The sequence below is a fragment of the Triticum urartu genome, chromosome 7 (genome assembly GCF_003073215.2).
Source record: "Triticum urartu cultivar G1812 chromosome 7, Tu2.1, whole genome shotgun sequence".
NCBI lineage: Eukaryota > Viridiplantae > Streptophyta > Magnoliopsida > Poales > Poaceae > Triticum > Triticum urartu.
Genome location: NC_053028.1, coordinates 16,910,782 through 16,935,677, shown reverse-complemented (window position 1 = coordinate 16,935,677; position 24,896 = coordinate 16,910,782).

Sequence of the window (24,896 nt, the reverse complement as noted above, 5' to 3'; positions counted from 1 at the left end):
CTTGCAAGGCTTATAGTGATGTGCATTACCAAGAGGGCCCAGAGATACCTCTCCGACAATCGGAGTGACAAATCCTAATCTTGATTCATGCCAACTCAACAAACACCATCGGAGACACCTATAGAGCACCTTTATAATCACCCAGTTACGTTGTGACGTTTGGTAGCACACAAAGTGTTCCTCTGGTATTCGGGAGTTGCATGATCTCATAGTCATAGGAACATGTATAGTTATGGAGAAAGCAAAAGCAACAAACTAAACGATCATCGTGCTAAGCTAACGGGTGGGTCAAGTCAATCACATCATTCTCTAATGATGTGATCCCGTTAATCAAATGACAACTCATGTCTATGGTTAGGAAACATAACCATCATTGATTTAACGAGCTAGTCAAGTAGAGGCAAACTAGTGACACTCTGTTTGTCTATGTATTCACACATGTACTAAGTTTCCAGTTAATACAATTCTAGCATGAATAATAAACATTTATCATGATATAAGGAAATATAAATAACAACTTTATTATTGCCTCTAGGGCATATTTCCTTCAGATTCCTGTATACAAATAGTGAACCATCAGACGCCAATGCCCTTACCTTGCTAATTGGACACCCGCGGCTCCACTCCTAGACACATGATGTCAGCGTGAGGTACTACATGTCCTCCTAGAATTCTTTTAGCTCTTCATCCATATTTTTATTCCTGTTTCTCCTTGTCAACCAAGACCCCTCTACTGAATTTCCCTTTGGATTGAGAATGACGGTTGTGACCTCCATAACGATGCAACACTCTGTCACCCGACCTCTCCTCTTGTCCTATGTGTCCTTGCCGATGATAGCAAAGTGGACAACCCCAACGACGGTGATATCCGCTCGATGCCAAGGACAGGCACCGCATGTGAGGGAATATATGTGATCCAACACCCACAACACAATCCATAAGGATGGGTTTTCTTCCCATCGAAACCTTCTCTCCTAGCCGAAGATGGGCACCCCTCGATCTTCTCGTCGGCATCCGCAGATGCAACTATCCTAATGGTCTATTAAGACTGAGTACGATAGGGCGCCATTCAGATATGCCGCCAAGAAAGGAGATGGGGAAGCTTGTTGACCATTGCGCGTGCATGGGTGGGGGAGGGGGCAACCCAGTTTAGTAAACTGTAATAAAGAGTTGTAGTGTGCATCACAATTATTGCATAAACATCTTTGTTTAATTATAAAAGAGGATAATTCAAAACCTCATATAAAATGCTATAAAACAAACTCAAATAGTCGATGCATTGGTATAATCGCTAAGAAAATACTAAAATATTTAGCATAGTTTCCTTAGAGCAACTCTAGCAGACCCCGCAAAAATTTGACCCGCAAAATACGTTTGCGGTTTCACGAAGATCGCATTTGTCGGTCGAAAACATGCACAGCAGAACAGAACCCGTATCAAAACCTGCATAATTTGAAAAAACACTTTCGCGGGAGAAATTGCACTAATAGTTCATCACATACTACATAGTTCATCACATGATCAACAAACTACAAGCATAGTTTATACTACAAACTACATTAAACTACTACCATAGGGGTTGGATCTGACGGCGGCGAGGTCGCAGCAACTGGACGACGCCGTGGAGGAGTCGGACGCTCAATCCTCCTCGCCGGAGTTGCACAGGTCGACGTACTTCGCCGCCTGCTCCGCACAGATGCGGCGCCACTCCTCAGCCTTCTCGTTGGCGGCGCGGTTGTCGGCGACCGCCTGCCGCCACTCGAGGGCATCGAGCTCCTCGGCGTGGCGCCGGCGCTCCTCTTCCGCGCGCATGCTCCGCTCAGCGATGGCGGCGGCAACGGTGTCGAAGTCCGCGACGTAGTCCTCGGGGCCGATGACTCCGTGGCGGCCGAGCGGAGCAGGCTCCTCCTTCACCGGGACGAAGGCGAACGGCGCCGGCGGCTCTGGATCCTCCTCATCGTCCGACCACTCCCTCTTCATGGGGAGGAAGCCCGCGCCGGAGGACGAGGAGGATCCGATGTAGGACCTCGCGGAGGAGAAGGACGCGCGCCGATCGTACTCCTCCGTCTCGCGGCGGTTGAAGCTCGCCGGCGGCGACATCCCATGGTTAGTCCACCTCCGGGTGTCGCGCTTCCTTGCGCCGTCCGACCGGACGCGTCGCTCGCGCTCCGGGTCGCGCTCATGGCCGGATCTGCTGCCGGAGCCACGTCCGAAGCTCCACATGCACCCCCACATGGCGGCTGGAGGCGGGACGGGTGATCGCCAACAACAACAACAACAACAAAGCCTTTAGTCCCAAACAAGTTGGGGTAGGCTAGAGGTGAAACCCATAAGATCTCGCAACCAACTCATGGCTCTAGCACATGGATAGCAAGCTTCCACGCACCCCTGTCCGTAGCTAGCTCTTTGGTGATACTCCAATCCTTCAGGTCTCCCTTAACGGACTCCTCCCATGTCAAATTCAGTCTACCCCGCCCTCTCTTGACATTCTCCGCATGCTTTAGCCGTCCGCTATGCACTGGAGCTTCTGGAGGCCTGCGCTGAATATGCCCAAACCATCTCAGACGATGCTGGACAAGCTTCTCCTCAATTGGTGCTACCCCAACTCTATGTCGTATATCATCATTTCGGACTCGATCCTTCCTCATGTGGCCACACATCCATCTCAACATACGCATCTCCGCCACACCTAACTGTTAAACATGTCGCCTTTTAGTCGGCCAACACTCCGCGCCATACAACATTGCGGGTCGAACCGCCGTCCTGTAGAACTTGCCTTTTAGCTTTTGTGGCACTCTCTTGTCATAGAGAATGCCAGAAGCTTGGCGCCACTTCATCCATCCGGCTTTGATTCGCTGGTTCACATCTTCATCAATACCCCCATCCTCCTGTAACATTGACCCCAAATACCGAAAGGTGTCCTTCCGAGGTACCACCTGGCCATCAAGGCTAACCTCCTCCTCCTCGCACCTAGTAGTACTGAAACCGCACATCATGTACTCGGCTTTAGTGCTACTAAGCCTAAACCCTTTAAATTCCAAGGTTTGTCTCCATAACTCTAACTTCCTATTTACCCCCGTCCGACTATCGTCAACTAGCACCACATCATCCGCAAAGAGCATACACCATGGGATATCTCCATGTATATCCCTTGTGACCTCATCCATCACCAATGCAAAAAGATAAGGGCTCAAAGCTGACCCCTGATGCAGTCCTATCTTAATCGGGAAGTCATCGGTGTCGACATCACTTGTTCGAACACTTGTCACAACATTATCGTACATGTCCTTGATGAGGGTAATGTACTTTGCTGGGACTTCGTGTTTCTCCAAGGCCCACCACATGACATTCCGCGGTATCTTATCATAGGCCTTCTCCAAGTCAATGAACACCATATGCAAGTCCTTCTTTTGCTCCCTATATCTCTCCATAAGTTGTCGTACCAAGAAAATGGCTTCCATGGTCGACATCCCAGGCATGAAACCAAACTGATTTTTGGTCACGCTTGTCATTCTTCTTAAGCGGTGCTCAGTGACTCTCTGCCATAGCTTCATTGTATGGCTCATCAGCTTAATTCCACGGTAATTAGTACAACTCTGAACATCCCCCTTGTTCTTGAAGATTGGTACTAATATACTCTGCCTCCATTCTTCTGGCATCTTGTTTGCCCGAAAAATGAGGTTGAAAAGCTTGGTTAGCCATACTATCGCTATGTCCCTGAGACCTTTCCACACCTCAATGGGGATACACTCAGGGCCCATCGCCTTGCCTCCTTTCATCCTTTTTAAAACCTCCTTCACCTCAGACTCCTGGATTCGCCGCACGAAACGCATGTTGGTCTCATCAAAGGAGTCGTCCAGTTCAATGGTAGAACTCTCATTCTCCCCATTGAACAGTTTGTCGAAGTACTCCCGCCATCTATGCTTAATCTCCTCGTCCTTCGCCAAGAGTTAGCCTGCTCCGTCCTTGATGCATTTGACTTGGCCAATATCCCTCGTCTTCCTCTCTCGGATCTTGGCCATCTTATAGATGTCCCTTTCACCTTCCTTCGTGCCTAACCGTTGGTAGAGGTCCTTATATGCCTGACCCCTTGCTTCACCAACAGCTCTCTTTGCGGCCTTCTTCGCCATCTTGTACTTCTCTATGTTGTCTGCACTCCTATCCAGGTATAGGCGTCTGAAGCAATCTTTCTTCTCTTTAATCGCCTTCTGGACATCATCATTCCACCACCATGTATCCTTATCTTCGCTTCTCCTTCCCCTGGACACTCCAAACTCCTCCGAGGCCACCTTACGAATGCAAGTCGCCATCTTCATCCACACATTGTCCGCATCCCCTCCTTCCTCCCAAGGGCCCTCCTTAATGACCCTCTACTTGAACACCTGAGCTACCTCCCCCTTGAGCTTCAACCACTTTGTTCTAGCGACTTTGGCACGCTTATCCCGCTGGACATGAATCCGAAAGCGGAAGTCAGCAACCACCAGCTTATGTTGGGGTACAACACTCTCTCCAGGTATCACCTTACAGTCTAGGCACACACGCCTATCTTCTCTTCTCGAGAGGATGAAATCAATCTGGCTAGAGTGTTGTCCACTACTAAAAGTCACCAGATGTGATTCTCTCTTTCTAAAGAGGGTGTTAGCTACAATCATGTTGTAGGCTAGAGCAAAGCTTAAGACATCTTCTCCTTCTTGATTCCTGATGCCATAGCCAAAGCCCCCATGCGCCCCTTCAAAACCTGTGTTAGATGTACCCACGTGGCCATTGAGGTCTCCTCCTATGAAGAGCTTCTCACCAATCAGTACACTCCTAACCATGTCTTCTAGGCCTTCCCAGAACTCCCTCTTGGTGTTCTCATTGTGGCTTACTTGCGGGGCATATGCGCTAATAACATTGAGAACCAAGTCCTCAACTACCAGTTTGACCAGGATAATCCGGTCCCCACATCTCTTGACGTCTACCACTCCATACTTGAGGCTCTTGTTGATCAAGATGCCTATGCCATTTCTGTTTGCAGCCGTCCCCGTGTACCACAGCTTGAAGCCAGTATCCTCCACCTCCTTCGCCTTCTGTCCTCTCCATTTGGTTTCTTGGATGCAAAGGATATCAACACCTCTGCTCACCGTTGCATCAACTAGCTCCCGAAGCTTCACTGTCAGAGACCCTACATTCCAGCTTCCTAAGCGAATCCTCCTAGGCTCGGCTATCTTCCTTACCCTTCGCACTCGTCGAGTCAAATGCGAAGACCCTTGCTCATTTTCCACTACATCCGGGCGCCGATGTAGCGCGCCACTAAGGATGCGACGACCCGATCCTCGCTCACTTGCCACCGTATCCGGATCAAGATACGGCGTGCCACTTGGGGGGTGACGGCCCGGCCCTTGCCCATTTTCCACCACACCCGGGTTCCGATGTGGCGCTTCGCTGAGAGGGTTACGCCCCAACGAAAATCTTTTGGGTTTCATCTCCATAAGAGTGGCTGAGTTTTTACGTTGGCTCGCCAATCCTATCACAACCCTCCTCCTTTACCCGGGCTTGGGACCGACTATGTTGAGACAACATCCGGATCTGCTGCCGGAGCCGCGTCCGGAGCTCCACATGCACCCCCACATGGCGGCTGGAGGCGGGGCGGGTGGTCGCCGGCGGCGAGAAATTGGGAGAGAGGAAAGGGGAATCGGGTGGCTCGCGACGGCGGAGGGATAGGGTTTGGACCCGCAAAAGGGTCGCGGAACCGCAGTTATACTTCTCGGGGCGTGCGGTTTGTGGGCTGGCGCAAAAAAATTTACGGGCCAGGCGAGTATGCGGGCTCTGTTCTGGCCGGAAAATTGGGTCGAGCCCGCATACTCGCCGGAATTTTTGCGGGCCGGGCGTTTTGCGGGGTCTGCTAGAGTTGCTCTTAGGGGGCGGCCCTTGTTGGGGAACGTAGCAGAATTTTAAAATTTTCTACGCATCACCAAGATCAATCTATGGAGTCATCTAGCAACGAGGGAGAGGGGAGTGCATCTACATACCCTTGTAGATTGCTAAGCGGAAGCGTTCAAGTGAACGGGGTTGATGGAGTCGTACTCGTCGTGATCCAAATCACCGATGATCCTAGCGCCGAACGGACGGCACCTCCGCGTTCAACACACGTACGGTTGGGAGACGTCTCCTCCTTCTTGATCCAGCAAGGTGAGAGGAGAAGTTGAGGGAAAACTCCGACAGCACGACGGCGTGGTGGTGATGGACCTCGTGGTTTTCCGGCAGGGCTTCGCCAAGCACTACGGAGGAGGATGAGGTGTTGGAGGAGGAAGAGGGCTGCGCCAGGGAAGTGTCCGGCTGCCCTCTCTCTCCCTCACTATATATAGGGGGAAGGGAGGAGGGGGAGGCGCCCTAGGGTTCCCTAGGGGAGGGGCGGCGGCCACAGGGGAAACCCTAGATGGGTTTGGGCGCCCCCACCCCCTAGGAAACTTGCCCCCCAAGCTGGGAGGGGCGGCTGCCCTAGGGGTGGCGCCCCCACCTCTCCTGGTTACGTGAGATGGGGTGGGAGGGGCGCTCAGCCCTTAGTGGGCTGATGTGCCCTCTCCCCTTGGCCCATAAGGCCCCCCAACGCTTGCCGGGGCCTCCAAAACCCCTTTCGGACATGCTGGTCATCACCTGGTACCCCCGGAACAATTCCGGACTCCAATACCCTTCGTCCAATATACCGATCTTCACCTTCGGACCATTCCGGAGCTCCTCGTCATGTCCGGGATCTCATCCGGGACTCCGAACAACCTTCGGTAACCACATACTATTTCCCATAACAACTCTAGCGTCACTGAACCTAAAGTGTGTAGACCCTACGGGTTCGGGAACCATGCAAACATGACCGGGACAACTCTCCGGCCAATAACCAACAGCGGGATCTAGATACCCATGTTGGCTCCCACATGTTCCACGATGATCTCATCGAATGAACCACGATGTCGAGGATTCAATCAATCCCGTATACAATTCCCTTTGTCCAGCGGTATTGTACTTGCCGAGATTCGATCGTCGGTATCCGATACCTTGTTCAATCTTGTTACCGGCAAGTCTCTTTACTCGTTCCGTAACACATCATCCTGTGATCAACTCCTTGGTCACATTGTGCACATTATGATGATGTCCTACCGAGTGGGCCCAGAGATACCTCTCCGTTTACACGGAGTGACAAATCCCAGTCTCGATTCGTGCCAACCCAATAGACACTTTCGGAGATACCTGTAGTGTACCTTTATAGCCACCTAGTTACGTTGTGACGTTTGGTACACCCAAAGCACTCCTACGGTATCCGGGAGTTGCACAATCTCATGGTCTAAGGAAATGATACTTGACATTAGAAAAGCTTTAGCATAGGAACTACACGATCTTTGTGCTAGGCTTAGGATTGGGTCTCGTCCATCACATCATTCTCCTAATGATGTGATCCCATTATCAATGACATCCAATTGTCCATGGTCAGGAAACCGTAACCATTTATTGATCAACGAGCTAGTCAACTAGAGGTTTACTAGGGACATGGTGTTGTCTATGTATCCACACATGTATCTAAGTTTCCTATCAATACAATTCTAGCATGGATAATAAACGATTATCATGAACAATGAAATATAATAATAATAGCTAATTTATTATTGCCTCTAGGGCATATTTCCAACAGTCTCCCACTTGCACTAGAGTCAATAATCTAGTTCACATCGCCATGTGATTAACACTCACAGGTCACATCGCCATGTGACCAACATCCAAAGAGTTTACTAGACTCAATAATCTAGTTCACATCACTATGTGATTAACACTCAATGAGTTCTGGGTTTGATCATGTTATGCTTGTGAGAGAGGTTGTAGTCAACGGGTCTTGCCATATTCAGATCCCTATGTATTTCGCAAAACTTTATGTAATATCGTAGATGCTGCTACCACCTTCCACTTGGAGCTATTCCAAATTGTTTCTCCATTATACGTATCCGGTATCTCTACTCAGAGCTATCCGGACAGGTGTTAAGCTTGCATCGACATAAATCTTTACGTCGAACTCTTTATCACCTCCATAACCGAGAAACATTTCCTTATTCCTCTAAGGATAATTTTGACCGCTATCTGGTGATCCAGTCCTAGATCACCTTTGTACCCTCTTGCCAGACATGTGGCATGGCACACATCAGGTGCGGTACTCAGCATGGCATACCGTATAGAGCCTATGACAAGAGCATAGGGGACGACCTTCGTCCTTCCTCTTTCTTATGCCGTGGTCAAGCTTTGAGTCTTACTCAACTTCACACCTTACAACTCAGGTAAGAACCCCTTCTTTGACTGATCTATTTTGAACTCTTTCAAAAACATGTCAAGGTGTGCGTTCTTTGAAAGTATCATCAGGCGTCTTGATCTATTTCTATAGATCTTGATGCCCAATATGTAAGCAGCTTTATCCAGGTCTTCCTTTGAAAATCACTCTTCAAACAACCGTTTATGCTTTCCAGAAATTCTACATCATTTCAAATCAACAATATGTCATCCACATATACTTATCAGAAATGTTGTAGTGCTCCCACTCACTTTCTTGTAAATACAAGTTTCTAGCAAGCATTGTATAAACCTAAAAGCTTTGATCACTCCATCAAAGCATATATTCCGACTCTGAGATGCTTGCTCTAGTCCATAGAAGGATTGCTGGAGCCAGCATACCTTTTAGCATCCTTAGGATCGACAAAACTTTGATTGTATCACATACAACTCTTTCTTACGAAAACTGGTAAGAAAACTCATTTTGACATCCATCTGTCAGATTTCATAATCGAAAAATACAGCTAATGCTAACATGATTCCGACGGACTTAAGCATCGCTACGGGTGAGAAATTCTCATCGTAGTCAACTCCTTGAACTTGTGAAAAGACTCTTTCCCACAAGTCAAGCTTCATAGACGGTAACATTACCGCCCACGTACGTCTTCTTCTTAAAGATCCATTTATCCCAATGGCTTGCCGATCATCGGGCAAGTCCACCAAAGTCCATAATTTGTTCTGATACATGGATCCTATCTCGGATTTCATGGCTTCTAACCATTTGTCGGAATATGGGCCCATCATTGCTTCTCCATAGCTCGTAGGTTCATTGTTGTCTAATAACATGATATCTAAGACAGGATTACCGTACCACTCAGGAGTAGTACATATCCTTGTCGACCTACGAGGTTCGATAGCAACTTGATCTGAAGCTTCATGATCACTAACATTAACTTCTTCTTCAACAAATGTAGGCGCCACAGAAAACATCTTTCTGTGTTGCATCACTCTCTGGTTGAAGTAAAGGTTCGACGACCTCATCAAGTTCTATCTTCCTCCCACTCAATTCTTTCGAGGGAAACTCCTTCTCGAGAAAGGACCCGTTCTTAGCGACAAACAATTTGCCCTCGGATCTGAGATAGAAGGTATACCCTGTCGTGGTTCTAACTCTGACAGTGATGTAGGGGGGTGAGTATGGAGAGGCTAGATCTCAGCTATGGAGAGGCTGTAAACACACCAGGATGTACGAGTTCAGGCCCTTCGCGGAGGAAGTAACAGCCCTACGTCTCGGTGCCCGGAGGCGGTCGATTGGATTATAGGCGTGTGAATAACAGAGGTGCGAACCCTTGTCTCGGAGGAGGGGGTGGCTTATATAGAGTGCGCCAGGACCCCGGCCAGCCCACGTTACCAAGGGTTCAATGTACATTAAGGCGGGGCGTTACTGGTAACGCTGGTAATAAAGTGCTATAATGACCATAAAGACTACTTAATAGCCGACCGTTTGCCTACGGAGTGACATTAGATCTCCTGGCAGTCGAGTGGTTGGCTTCGTGGTCGAGTGGTAGCTTCTTGGTCGAGTGTCTTGAACCCGTCGAGTGGGTACCTTCAAGTCGATTGAAAGGTGACTTCTTCCAGGGATGTCCTTGGGTAGGGCTCTTAGGACAGGTCCATGCCCCTACCCTAGGTACATAGCTTCGTCATTAGCCCCCGAATGGATCGAGGTTCGAGTGGGGAAGGAGTTGGGGGTCCTTCCGACTGGTTCTTAGCGTCATATGAATGTCTTGCACTGGATCAATCGCCACGGATGACGTTGTCAACTTCTTTCGGTCACCTTGATCCATTCTTGGTCTCTCGTCGAGTGAATTTCCTTACTTGTGAAATACCGAGTGCCGGCGCGAGAGGGATCTTCTGTTTGATGAGTTGTTCCGCAGCCCGCAGATTTCGCGGGATTTGAACATCGGGAAGCGAGCAGGACGGGCGCGTCCGCAGTAATCGGATGTGATAAGGCGGAAGCTCCTTGATTTCCGTGCCACCTTTTTCGCCACGTACTGCGCGCGCGTCTGCTGCGGGATTTGACGGGATAGCCTGGGCCTACCAGTCAGCCACTCGGAAGCGGCCTCTTATAAGCCGCCGGCTCGGGTTTCCAAATAGTGCTCTCTCCTTTCTTTCTCCCTTCGCAAAGTCCTCCGCCACCTCCGCTCTCACCCTAGCGCCGCAGGCCCGTTCGAGATTTGCCGGCGACGATGGTGAAGGGCAAGACGTCTGCTCTGGAGCGCGCGAAGAAGGCGGCGGCGCAGGGGAAAGGGAAGAAGTCCGCTCAGGGCGGATCTTCCTCAAGGACTGCTCTGCCCAGAGGCTGGATCCAGAGCGACTGGATGTCGTCGGTGATTCGGCAGGAAGATCTCGATGATATGGTTGAGGGAGGAGTCATTCCTTACAAAGCTGTGCGCCTCCCGGGGAGAGAAGTCGAGCCCCAACCTCTTGATGGTGAGTGTGTCCTCCTCTCCACCCATATCGATCGCGGGTTTTCTCTGCCCCCTCATCCTTTTTTCCGGAGCTTTCTGAACTTCTTCGGAGCGCAGCTCCACCACTTCACTCCCAACTCTATCGTGTACCTTGCTGCTTTCATTTCCTTGTGTGAGGGTTTCCTGGGTTGCCGCCCCCATTGGGGACTCTTTAAGCACATCTTCACTTGCCGTTCCCAATCGGTCAAGAAGGCCAAGTCGAGTGACGAAAGGACGCAGGTGATCCAGCTGTGCAGGGGCCTGGCGATCCAGACGAGGGGAAAGAGTTGTTTTCCATCTATCACTTTCCCAGAGTCGGTCCGTGGTTGGCAGGCGACCTGGTTTTACTGTAAAGACCAGGCGACCCCAGGACAGTCAACTGGGCTTCCCCCTTTCTCTCTCGACCGAGCTCAAAAACCTGCTTCTCTGAAAGTGACGCCGGAAGAAAAGGCCCAAGTCAAAGTGCTGGTTGGTCGAGTGGTTCAGCTTGTCCGCGATGGCGTGACTGGCATGGACTTGCTGGAGGTCTTCCTTCGGAGGCGCATCCAACCGCTCCAGGCTCGTGACCACCCGATGTGGCTATACTTGGGTCTCAAAGACACCACTCGGATCCACCCGGAGGAGGTCACTGATGAGATGTTGGAGGGGTGGCTGTTGAGCATCACAGGAAACAAAGACAACCCCCGAGGGGCCAGGAGGGTTTCTCCACTCGACAACACATACGAAGTGGACCAGGTCTGACTTTATGCTCCCGACTGAGATCTTGTTTTCTTCATTGGTCTTCTTTGAATTGGTCGATTGACTTTTGTCTTGTCTGTTGTTTTCCAGGAAACTACTGAGATGTACTCGACACCCAACGGGGCACAGGAGCCAACTGAGGAAGGGGAGGTGAGCGGAGGTGAGAGTGGAGATGAACAAGGCGAATGGGAATCCGATGGCGAAGGAGAGGGAGACGACGACGTCGACTCCAGCAAAGAGGAGGAGGAGGAGGTTGAACCCCCCCGCTCGGAGAGGCGATCCAAGCTTACACACGATCCAGTGCGGGAACGTGGTAAGGCGACTGCTCCTGTTGGGCAGTCGTCGAAACGCCCTCGGACCTCTTCTCCTACGCCGACCGAAAAGGCCCCCAAGCACCCACGCGCGACGCCGTCCAAGCCGCCCAAGGCCCTGCCCAAGATGAAGATAACTGTCCCCACCATTTCTGGGTAATAATGAAACTTGTTTTCCTTTGTCGACCGTGGACAGATCCTTGGTCGATTCATTGAGCCGACTGACTGACTTTCGAGATTTGCAGTGCTGCTACTTCTGAGATCTCCGCCAAGGACGATGAACAAGAGATGGAGGATGCTGTTACTTCCAACCCCGGTATGATTACTGATGTTCTGCCTTGAATCGACTGATGATTTCTCATAACTCCGGTCGACTGAATTTTTCCCGTAGCTCCTTCTCATGTCATTAACCTCCCTGACGACGACAACGAAGCGCCACCAAGAGTGAGGCAGAAAAGGAGAGCGCCGGCTGGCGAGACCCCACGATCCACTCCGGCGCCTGAGGCCGTAGCTCGAGACGGTGGTGAAACCACTCGGGCTTCTGTGACTTTCGCCAATCCTCTGACGAGTGTGCGGCCCTCGACGTCGACTGCGGATCCACCCTCGCTCTTCGCCACACACCACGTCCCTGAGGACCAAGCGGATGTTGCTAAGGAAGCTGTACGCCAGGAAGGGATCATGATGGAGCAGGTCAAGGTGGTTCGAGAAGCCAGCCAAGCAGCTTATGACGTGAGTTCAGCTCTTCAGAGTAACGTCCAGGTCAGTCGACTCAACACTTGGTCTGTTACGATATGCTGTTTGAAGAATCTCTTTTCCGAAGATCTTTAAATCTGTACACCCACTGGGTGTGTCTGTTAAGTCTTGGACGAGTGGGGGCACGCTTAGTGCACCCACTGGGTGTAGTCCCCGGGACTACGGTGGACTGCTGGCAGTCGACTATAGTCTTTATATTGTGTTACGGTAGTTGTACTTCTTCACTCGGTCTGGTCAGGCCATGTCGAGTGAAACTGTATCCGGTCGACTGCGGGAAGTCGATTTTTTTTGCAAAACCAGTGGGGGCACGCTGAGTGCACCCACTGGGTGTAGTCCCCGAGACTACTGTTGGATGTTTTTGATTCAGCTGTAGTCTTAGAAGCACCATCATTGTCTCTTGGTTACTCGGAAGTAACTTATTTTGGACCTCTGTCGACTGATTTTTGCAGAAATCCTGTGGACTTGTGGCTCTCTATACTGAGTTGGAGAACAAACAGATCCAACTCAACCTTGACTTGAAGCTTGCTCAACAGAATCTGCAGAAGGCGCAAGAAGAAGCAAAAGGTATGGCTGGCGAGGTTTCTCATTCTTGATGAGTGACTTTTCTTTCTCGCCCGTTCTTGATGCTGAGCTCACTCGGCGTTCTGTAGATAAACTGGAGGAAGCTCTGAAGAAGAAGGATCGAGATCTTGCCGAAGCGCAGAAGGAGGCCTCGAGCAAAACGAAGCTTGCAGAAGAGAAACTGGCTTCGGTCGGAACTCTTGAGCAGGAGAACTCCAGACTGAAAGCTGCTCTCGAGATAGCTAATCAAGAGGTCAGTCGACTGAAGAACGACAAGATGGTTCTGCATGACAAGGCGGGTGAGCTGGTGGGGAAGGTGAACGATCTGGAGACTTATCTTGGTGGAATCGCCAAGAAGTTGTTCGTCATGCTCGAAGGTAATTACTCCGACCCGGCTGTCTTGCAGTTACCAAGCCCGTGTAGGGCCACTGTCTTATTCTTGAATCGTGTTTGCAGAATTCTGCCAGAACTTTGAAGAGGAAACCAGTCGAGTGGAGCCAGGCTTGGATCCCGCCAATTCTCTCGTGAAGGACGAGGCTGCTATGAACGTGCTCCGACTGGAGTCTCGTGTTACCAGCGTTGTTGACTATCTCGCCCGGCTGAAGGTTGCGATGTCGCGGATCGACACATCACTCTGGCCTGGGACGACGCTTCAGAACGACCTCGAGTCCCTGATGGCTCGACTTAATGAAGTCCCAGGTCGAGTGGCGGAATGGAAGAAATCTTCTGCTAGATGTGGTGATGATGTCGCTCTGTCTCTGGTCCGCGTCCATTGCAAGGAGGCGCGAGAAGAAAAGCTGGCCGCCCTTCAAGTTGCCAATACCAGGAAGCATAGCTTTCAAGACTTCATGGAGACTTTCATCGCTGCTGCTACTCGTATTGTAGACGGGATCGACTTGGACGAGTTCGTCGCTCCTTCCAGCCCTCCGCTTGAGGAATGAAAAACTTTTATGCTTCACTTTAAATTTGCCTCGGAATGCCGAGTGGATTTGTAACCGTTAAACTCTGCCGAGCCGAGGGCTCGAGTACTTTGATCTGAGGTCTGGGACCTTTAGGATTTATCTGAACTTGATTTCTCGTTGAATATCTTCATGGTTTGATCCGTCGAGTGGAACTTGATCTTCACTCGGAATAACCTTGTATTTGTGGCGTAACTCCGAAGGAGAAGGTAGCAGTCGACCTGCGCCTCGTCGTCCTTGCGGATTGGGTTGTGTCCTGTACTTAGGCGAGCGCTGGGCTGCAGCTAAGCCCCCGAGTGGGAGGTCTGCTCTCACTCGGTAGGATTTTTAAACACTTAGGCGAGCACTGGGCTGCAGCTAAGCCTCCGAGTGGGAGGTTTGCTCTCCACTCGGTAGGATTTTTAAACACTTAGGCGAGCACTGGGCTGCAGCTAAGCCTCCGAGTGGGAGGTTTGCTCTCCACTCGGTAGGATTTTTAAACACTTAGGCGAGCACTGGGCTGCAGCTAAGCCTCCGAGTGGGAGGTTTGCTCTCCACTCGGTAGGATTTTTAAACACTTAGGCGAGCACTGGGCTGCAGCTAAGCCTCCGAGTGGGAGGTTTGCTCTCCACTCGGTAGGATTTTTAAACACTTAGGCGAGCACTGGGCTGCAGCTAAGCCCCCGAGTGGGAGGTTTGCTCTCCATTCGGTAGGATTTTTAAATACTTAGGCGAGCACTGGGCTGCAGCTAAGCCCCCGAGTGGGAGGTTTGCTCTCACTCGGTAGGATTTTTAAACACTTAGGCGAGCACAGGGCTGCAGCTAAGCCCCCGAGTGGGAGTCTGGCTCGCCACTCGGTAGGATTTTTAAACACTTAGGCGAGCACAGGGCTGCAGCTAAGCCCCCGAGTGGGAGTCTGGCTCGCCACTCGGTAGGATTTTTAAACACTTAGGCGAGCACAGGGCTGCAGCTAAGCCCCCGAGTGGGAGTCTGGCTCGCCACTCGGTAGGATTTTTAAACACTTAGGCGAGCACAGGGCTGCAGCTAAGCCCCCGAGTGGGAGTCTGGCTCGCCACTCGGTAGGATTTTTAAACACTTAGGCGAGCACGGTGCTGCAGCTAAGCCTCCGAGTGGGAGGTTTGCTCTCCACTCGGTAGGATTTTTAAACACTTAGGCGAGCACTGGGCTGTAGCTAAGCCCCCGAGTGGGAGGTTTGCTCTCCACTCGGTAGGATTTTTGAATACTTAGGCGAGCACTGGGCTGCAGCTAAGCCTCCGAGTGGGAGTCTGGCTCGCCACTCGGTAGGATTTTTAAATACTTAGGCAAGCACTGGGCTGCAGCTAAGCCCCCGAGTGGGAGTCTGGCTCGCCACTCGGTAGGATTTTTCAAACTTAGGCGAAATGGATTCGCAGCTAAGTCACCCACTGGGGGATTTCGTATGCAAACAAAAGTGACAGCAATTATTGGAACACTCTTATCTTTGACAAAAATGAACTGCAGAAGTTTTTCTTATTACATCTCGTCCAAGGGAGAACTCAAGTGTAAAAGGGGCAGAGCAGTTCCGCATTCCAAGCTCGCGGCTCGTCGATCTGGCGATCAACATTGTAGAGGTGATACGCTCCATTGTGGAGGACTCTGGTGACGATGAAGGGGCCTTCCCAAGTAGGAGCAAGCTTGTGTGGTTTCTGTTGATCCACTCGGAGGACCAAATCTCCTTCCTGGAAGGCTCGACTCTTCACATTTCTGGTGTGGAATCGACGCAAGTCTTGCTGATAAATGGTTGATCTGATCATGGCCATTTCCCTCTCTTCTTCTAGGAGGTCGACTGCGTCTTGCCGGGCTTGTTCTGCTTCATCTTCGGTATAAAGTTCGACTCGGGGTGCGTTGTGAAGAAGATCACTCGGCAGAACTGCTTCGGCTCCATAAACCAGAAAGAACGAAGTTCTTCCAGTCGACCGATTTGGGGTGCTCCTCAATCCCCATAGAACTGACAGAAGCTCGTCGACCCATGCGCCCGCTGCGTGCTTGAGGTCACGCATCAGCCGGGGCTTTAGCCCTTTGAGAATCAGACCATTTGCCCTTTCAGCTTGTCCGTTCGACTGGGGATGGGCGACCGATGCGTAGTCGACTCGTGTGCCTTGAGAGGCGCAAAAAGCTATGAACTTGTCCGAATCAAAGTTTGACCCATTGTCAGTGATGATGCTATGCAGGACTCCATATCTGAATGTTAACCCCCTGACGAAACTGATAGCGGTGCAAGCATCAAGATTCTTGATAGGCTTAGCTTCAATCCATTTGGTAAACTTGTCGACTGCCACAAGCACATGTGTGAAACCGCTCCTGCCTGTTCTCAGTGGACCGACCATGTCCAGTCCCCAAACAGCAAAGGGCCAGACGAGTGGAATGGTCTTCAGGGCTGACGCAGGCTTGTGTGACATGTTGGAGTAGAACTGGCATCCTCCACACTTGTCGACTATCTCTTTTGCCATTTCGTTTGCCTTTGGCCAGTAAAATCCCGCTCGGTATGCTTTAGCCACAATGGTCCGAGAGGACGCATGGTGACCACAGGTCCCCGAGTGGATATCATCAAGGATTATCTGACCTTCTCCTGGCGTTATGCACTTCTGACCGATTCCAGTCGCGCTTTCTCTATACAACTGTCCCTTTATGACTGTGAAGGCCTTGGATCGGCGGACGATCTGTCGAGCCTCTTCCTCGTCTTTCGGGAGTTCTTTCCTTAGGATATAAGCGATGTACGGTATCGTCCAGTCGGGAGTGATTGCCAAGACTTCCATGATTAGGTCGACCACAACAGGGACTTCAACTTCAGTCGGATCTATGGCACTTTTCGGCTGCGGGGCCTCTTCTGTAAAATGATCTTCTTGGACTGACGGCGAGTGGATGTGCTCCAGGAACACGTTGCTGGGAATGGCTTCTCTCTTGGAGCCTATCTTTGCCAAATCGTCAGCCGCCTGATTTTTCAGTCGGGGGATGTGATGAAGTTCTAACCCCTCGAATTTCTTTTCTAACTTTCTCACTGCATTGCAATAACCAGTCATTGCCGGACTTCTGACGTCCCACTCCTTCATCACTTGATTAACCACCAAATCTGAGTCGCCATAGACCATGAGGCGACGGACGCCGAGTGAAATGGCCATGCGCAATCCATACAAAAGTGCTTCATATTCTGCTTCATTATTGGAGGAATCGAAGTGAATCTGGAGAACGTATCTGAGCTTATCTCCTCGGGGGGAGACTAATACTACCCCAGCACCGGAACCATTCAGCATCTTAGATCCATCGAAGAACATGGTCCAGTGCTCCGAGTGAACTTGAGTTGGAAGTTGCTGTTCGATCCACTCGGCAACGAAATCTGCGATTGCTTGGGACTTGATAGCCTTCTTTGCTTCAAACTTGACATCTAAGGGAAGGAGTTCAATCGCCCACTTAGCCACTCAACCAGTTGCATCTCTGTTGTGCAGAATCTCTGACAGTGGGGCGTCGCTGACGACTGTAATGGAGTGGTCAGAGAAGTAATGTGAAACCTTCTTCGTGGTCATATAAATCCCATATACAAGCTTCTGGTAATGAGGATATCTTTGTTTTGAAGGGGTCAAAGCTTCAGACACATAATAGACTGGGTGCTGAACTCTGAAGGCCTTTCCTTCTTCTTCCCGCTCGACCGTAAGTACTGAACTGACAACTTGTCCTGTGGCTGCAATGTAAAGCAGCAGAGGCTCTTTGCTGATTGGGGCAGCAAGCACCGGCTGGGTGGAGAGCAGAGCTTTGAGCTCTACAAATGCTGCATCAGCTTCTGGAGTCCACTCGAACTTGTCAGACTTCTTCATCAGTCGGTAAAGAGGCAACGCCTTTTCACCGAGACGAGAAATGAATCGACTTAGAGCGGCCAAGCAGCCTGTAAGCTTTTGGACATCGTGCACACGCACAGGACGCTTCATCCGGAGTATGGTACCAACTTTTTCAGGATTGGCGTCGATCCCCCGTTCGGAAACGAGAAAACCGAGTAACTTTCCACCTGGAACTCCGAATGTGCACTTTGATGGATTGAGTTTGATATCATACCTTCTGAGGTTGGCAAAGGTTTCAGCAAGGTCAGTCCCCAGGTCGGAACCTTTCCATGACTTGACCACAATATCATCCATGTATGCCTCCACGTTCCGACTGATTTGAGTGAGTAAACACTTCTGAATCATCCTCATGAACGTGGCTCCGGCATTCTTGAGGCCGAACGGCATGGTGACGTAACAGAAGCATCCAAATGGAGTGATGAAAGCCGTTTTGATCTCGTCGGGTCCATACAGACGGATCTGATGGTACCCGGAATAGGCGTCTAGAAAAGACAATCTCTCGCACCCCGCGGTCGAGTCGACTATTTGGTCGATGCGAGGGAGAGGAAAATGATCTTTCGGGCAGGCCCGATTGATATGTTTAAAATCAATGCACATGCGAAGTGACTTGTCCTTCTTGGGGACCATGACGACATTGGCGAGCCACTCGGAGTGGTAAATCTCTCGGATGAACTCCGCTGCTAAGAGCCGAGCCACCTCCTCGCCAATGGCTTGCTTCTTCTGGACGGCGGACCGTCGAAGATGTTCTTTCACAGGCTTGAATTTTGGGTCGACTCGTAGACGGTGCTCAGCCAGCTCTCTGGGAACTCCAGGCATGTCAGAGGGTTTCCATGCGAAGATGTCCCAGTTCTCACGGAGGAGCTGGACGAGCGCTTCTTCCTATTTGGAGTTGAGCGTCGTTGAGATGTGAGTCGGGGCAGCATTGGGGTCGGTCGGGTGAATGTGGGCCGTCTTTGTTTCACCAGACGACTGAAAAGCTGATTCTGAAGCAGGCTTCTTGGCTCGCAACAATTCACTCGGATCGGCGGTCTTCTGGTACTCTTGCAGCTCGACCACTGCCATCTGAGCATCAGCGATCTTTGAGCCTTTCTGAAAACACTCTTCTGCTTTCTTTCGATTGCCTGTAACAGTGATCACACCTCTGGGGCCAGGCATCTTCAGTTTGAGGTACACGTAACACGGTCGAACCATGAAGCATGCATAAGCTAGCCTGCCCAAAATGGCATGATAAGCGCTTTGGAAGTCCACGACCTCGAATGTCAACTTTTCCTTGCGGTAATTCTTCGAATCACCGAAAACCACATCAAGAGCAATCTGGCCGAGTGATTCGGGTTTCTTCCCGGGGATGACCCCGTGGAAGCTCATGTTGCTGGTACTGAGCCTGGACATCGGAATGCCCATCCCTTTCAATGTTTCTGCGTATAGTATGTTCAGGCCACTGCCACCATCCATCAGGACTTTGGTCAGTCGAGTGCCTTCGACAACTGGGTCGACCACCAAATCTTGCCTCCCAGGGGTGGCAATGTGCGTAGGGTGATCAGACTGGTCGAATGTGATGGCAGTCTGAGACCACTTCAGATAACTGGGTGTTGCCGGGGCAACCATATTCACCTCACGGTTAATGACTTTCAGTCGACTTTTGCTTTCGACATCAGCAAAAATCATCAGGGTGGAATTGACTTGGGGGTATCCATCGTCACTATCTTCCTTGTCCTCAACTCTGTCCGACTCTTTTTCCTTATCTTTGGACTGCTTGCCCTGAAACTGCTGGATCAGGAGCCGGCACTGTCGAGTGGTATGCTTTGGGTAAATAAAATTACCCTCTTCATCTTTCTTGGTGTGGATGTGACATGGCAGGTCCAAAACATCATTCCCATCTTGATGCTTGACTTTCTTGGGCTTCCAGGGCCCTTTGGGCTTTCCCTTGAATTTTCCTTGGGTTACGGCCAGGGCCTCCCCAGGGCCGGCTGGCTCGGCCTTCCGCTTCTGTTTCCGACTAGAGTTTCCTCCGGTTTCTTGGGCGACTGCCTTGTGCTTGCCACTCCGGAGTCGATCTTCGTCTTCACCATTAGCGTATTTGGTGGCAATCTCCATCATCCGATTCAGAGACATCTCTCCAGTTTGACCGAACTTCAGATTCAATTCTCTGTACTTAATGCCTTCCTTAAAGGCACAAACTACTTGATGATCTGGTACATTCTCAACCGTGTGATGCAATGTGATCCACCTCTGGATGTAATCCCTCAGAGTTTCATTCGGTTTCTGCACGCAAGACCGCAATTCTGTAAGGCCTGCAGGTCGCTTGCATGTTCCCTCAAAGGTTGTGACAAACACTCGGGAGAGGTCCTCCCAAGTGTAGATGCTGCTGGGTGCCAACTGATTTAGCCACGCTCTGGCTGAGCCCTCTAACATGAGAGGCAAATGCTTCATAGCCACCTCATCATTGCCACCGCCAATCTGTACAGCCACTCTGTAATCTTCAAGCCAAGTGTCAGGTTTAGACTCACCGGTGAACTTGCTGACTCCCGTCGCCAACCTGAAGTTGGGAGGAATCACTGCGGCTCGGATGGCTCGACTGAAACACTCTAGCCCTGAAGCATGTACTCTGCTGCTGGCAGGCGCATCTCTGTCGTGGCCTTCTCGATGAGATCTGTTCCTGTCAACCAAACCTTGAACGAGGATGGATCTCGCATCAAAGCCTGGGTCCCTGGGGTCGACTGGAATCCTCCGCCCAACACTATGAGGGCGTCTGTCATCTTGCTGTCGAGGCGCATACGACCCACTCCTCGGGGGAGGGGTTGGCACTCGACATCGATCATCACGATCAAATCGGTGATCATACTGCTCATTTCTTCTGTACTGATCGTGCCGGTCTCCACGTCCCTCACGCCTCGGGGGCGATCTCGGGCTGTGAGCCGACTGGACTGTATCCGTTGCAACGGATCGACTGTGGATCCTATTCCGTGACTGAGAAATAGCGGAATTCTGGTTTCCCGCCGCCCGGAGCAACGCTCTGATCTGCAACAAGCCCCTGCCAGCCTCTGACTGGGAGGGCTGAATCGACTCTGCTATACGGGCCGCAGCGGCCAAATTCTGAACTGGGGTTCGATATACCTGCGTCGGCGGGAAGAGCTGACGTCGACTGGACTCGGGAGCTCGCTGACGCGCTTGCTCGTCGAGTATTCGCTGGAGATTCTCCAGTCGAGTGCGCTCGGCCAAGTTAGCCAAGCGCGCGTCCTCCAAGGCCCGGGCCTCGGGGGTTTCTTCGACGATAGGAGTGTGGAGTGCGTCCATGTTCCGGCGGCGAAGCTCCTCTCGCTGCAATGACGTGAGAGGTTCGGGGAGATACTCATCGTGGGGATGCGACGGGTCGCCCCCACCCGCGCCTCCATCAGCGCGAGGGAAGCCGGGAGGACTGTGTGTTCCATCGACCGCCAGAACCTCAGCCGCTGGGTCGCTGCTGTCGCACTCGGATGCGGTCTCCGCGGAGCCAGTCGAACAGGCCGTAGAGGGATTCGTCGGGCTCGATTGCCGCGACTTGTTGGGCGGCCGACTGGCGAGCCACGGCGTGCCTCACCCACCTCTGAAGTCTCGACCGACCGGAGCGCTTGCACTGGTGGGAGATAGGGCGGGGAGACGACACGGGGGCCGACCGATACTGGGTCGACGGCTGCCGCAGGAGGACGCCACGAACGCATGCGCGGAAGTGCGTCGCACCGCGGACGGGGAGCGCGTCGATGTCGAGTGGTGCCTCCTGAAGCCAAGTGGAGTCGTCGGTGATGAACATGAGCGCGCTGAGACGGATCTCGCGGCCCTCCACCAAAACTCCGCACGAAACCATGATCAAAGGGATCGGAAAAATCGCAACTTCTCCAACTAGGCGCTAAGATTCCTGCCCCACGGTGGGCGCCAACTGTCGTGGTTCTAACTCTGACAGTGATGTAGGGGGGTGAGTATGGAGAGGCTAGATCTCAGCTATGGAGAGGCTGTAAACACACCAGGATGTACAAGTTCAGGCCCTTCGCGGAGGAAGTAACAGCCCTACATCTCGGTGCCCGGAGGCGGTCGATTGGATTATAGGCGTGTGAATAACAGAGGTGCGAACCCTTGTCTCGGAGGAGGGGTGGCTTATATAGAGTGCGCCAGGACCCCGGCCAGCCCACGTTACCAAGGGTTCAATGTACATTAAGGCGGGGCGTTACTGGTAACGCTAGTAATAAAGTGCTATAATGACCATAAAGACTACTTAATAGCCGACCGTTTGCCTGCGGAGTGACTTTAGATCTCCTGGCAGTCGAGTGGTTGGCTTCGTGGTCGAGTGGTAGCTTCTTGGTCGAGTGTCTTGAACCCGTCGAGTGGGTACCTTCAAGTCGATTGAAAGGTGACTTCTTCCAAGGATGTCCTTGGGTAGGGCTCTTAGGACAGGTCCATGCCCCTACCCTAGGTACATAGCTTCGTCATACCCTACTGTCACCTTTGGGTATCCTATGAAGATGTGTTTGTCCGCTTTGGGTTCGAGCTTCTCCGGCTGAAGCCCTAAGCATCGCATCCCCAAACATTAAGAAATGACAACTTTGGTTTCTTGCCAAACCAATGTTCATATGACGTCGTCTCAACGGACTTAGATGGTGTCCTATCTAAAGTGAATGCAGCTGTCTCTAACGCATAACCTCAAAATGAAAACGGTAGATCGGTAAGAGACATCATAGATCGCACCATATCTCATAGTGTTCGATTACGACGTCCGGACACACCATTGCCTTGTGGTGTTCCAGGTGGCTTCAACTATGAAACAATTCCACAATGTCTTAAGTGATTGCCAAACTCATAACTCAGAAAATCCCCTTTTGTTCAGATCGTAGGAACATGATCTTATTGTTATGATGATTCTTAACTTCACTCTGAAATCGCTTGAACTTTTCAAATGTTTCAGACTTGTGCTTCATTAAGTAGATATACCTATATCTACCCAAATCGTCAGTGAATATGAGAAAATAGCGATATCCACCGCACGCTTCAATTCTCACTGGATCACACGCATCAGCATGCATGATTTCCAACAAGTCACTTGCCCGTTTCATTGTACCTGAAAACGGGGTCTTAGTCATCCTGCCCATGAGGCATGGGTCGCATGTGTCAAGTGATTCAAAATCAAGTGACTCCAAACATCCATCGACATGGAGTTTCTTCATGCATCTTACGCCAATATGACCTAAGCGGCAGTGCCACGAGAAAGTGGTACTATCATTATTAACTCTACATCTTTTGGCGTGAACGTGTGTATTACCACGACCGAGATTCAATGAACCATTCACATAGGGTGCATGACCATGAAAGGTATCATTCATGTAAACATAATAACCATTATTCTCTAACTTAAATGAATGACCGTATTGCAATGAACATGATCTAATCATATTCATGCTCAACGTAGACACCTGATAACATTTATCTAGGTTTAATACTAATCCCGAAGGCAGATGGAGCGTGCGATGGTGATCTCATCAACTTTGGAAACACTTCCAACACACATCGTCACCTCGCCCTTAGCCAGTCTCCGTTTAGTCCGTAGCTTTTGCTTCAAATCACCAATAATAGTAACTGAACCGGTATCCAATACCCGGGTGCTACCAGGAGTACTAGTGAGGTACACATTAATAACACGTATATAGTTTGTTGAAGTTGCCAGCCTTCTTATCTACCATGCATTTGGGGTAATTCCACTATCAGTGACCGTTCCCTTTACAATAGAAGCACTTAGTCTCGGGTTTAGGTTCAACCTTGGGTTCCTTCACTGGAGCGACAACTGGTTTTCCATCCATGAAGTTTCCCTTCTAGCCCTTGCCCTTCTTGAAACCAGTGGTCTTGTTAAACCATCAACACTTGATGCTCCTTCTTGATTTCTACCTTTTGCGGTCTTAAGCACCGCGAACAGCTCCGGGATCAACTCCATCCCTTGCATGTCATAGTTCATCACGAAGATCTAGTAGCTTAGTGATAATGGCTAGAGAACTCTATCAATCACTATCTTATCTGGAAGTTTAACTCCCACTTGATTTAAGTGATTGTAGCACCCAGACATTCTGAGCACATGCTCACTAGCTGAGCTATTCTCCTCCATCTTGTTGGCAAAAGAACTTGTCAGAGGTCTCACACCTCTCAACACGGGCATGAGCCTGAAATCCCAATTTCAGCTCTTGGAACATCTCATATGTTCTATGGCGTTCAAAACGTCATTGGAATCCCGATTCTAAGCCGTAAAGTATGGTGCACTAAACTATCAAGTAGTCATCAGGATGTGTCTGTCAGGTGTTCAAAACATCCACAGACGACGTTGTAGGGGTTTGCACATCGAGCGGTGTATCAAAGACGTAAGCCTTCTGTGTAGCAGTGAGGACACTCCTCGGACTACGGACCTAGTCCGCATCATTGCTTACAATATCTTTCAACTTAATTTTTCTCTAGGAACGTGTTGAAACAGGGAGCTACAACGTGAGCTATTTATCTACAACATATTTGCAAAGAGAATTTAGACTATGTTCATGATAATTGAGTTCATCTAATCAAATTATTTAATAAACTCCCACTCAGATAGACATCCCTCTAGTCATCTAAGTGAAACATGATCCGAATCGACTAGGCCGTGTCCGATCATCACGTGAGACGGACTAGTCATCAACGGTGAACATCTCATGTTGATCGTATCTTCTATACGACTCATGTTCGACCTTTCGGTCTTCCGTGTTCCGAGGCCATGTATGTACATGCTAGGCTCGTCAAGTCAACCTAAGTGTATTACGTGTGTAAATCTGGCTTACACCCGTTGTATTCGAATGTTAGAATCTATCACACCCGATCATCACGTGGTGCTTCGAAACAACGAACCTTCGCAACGGTGCACAGTTAGGGGGAACACTCTTCTTGAAATTATTGCGAG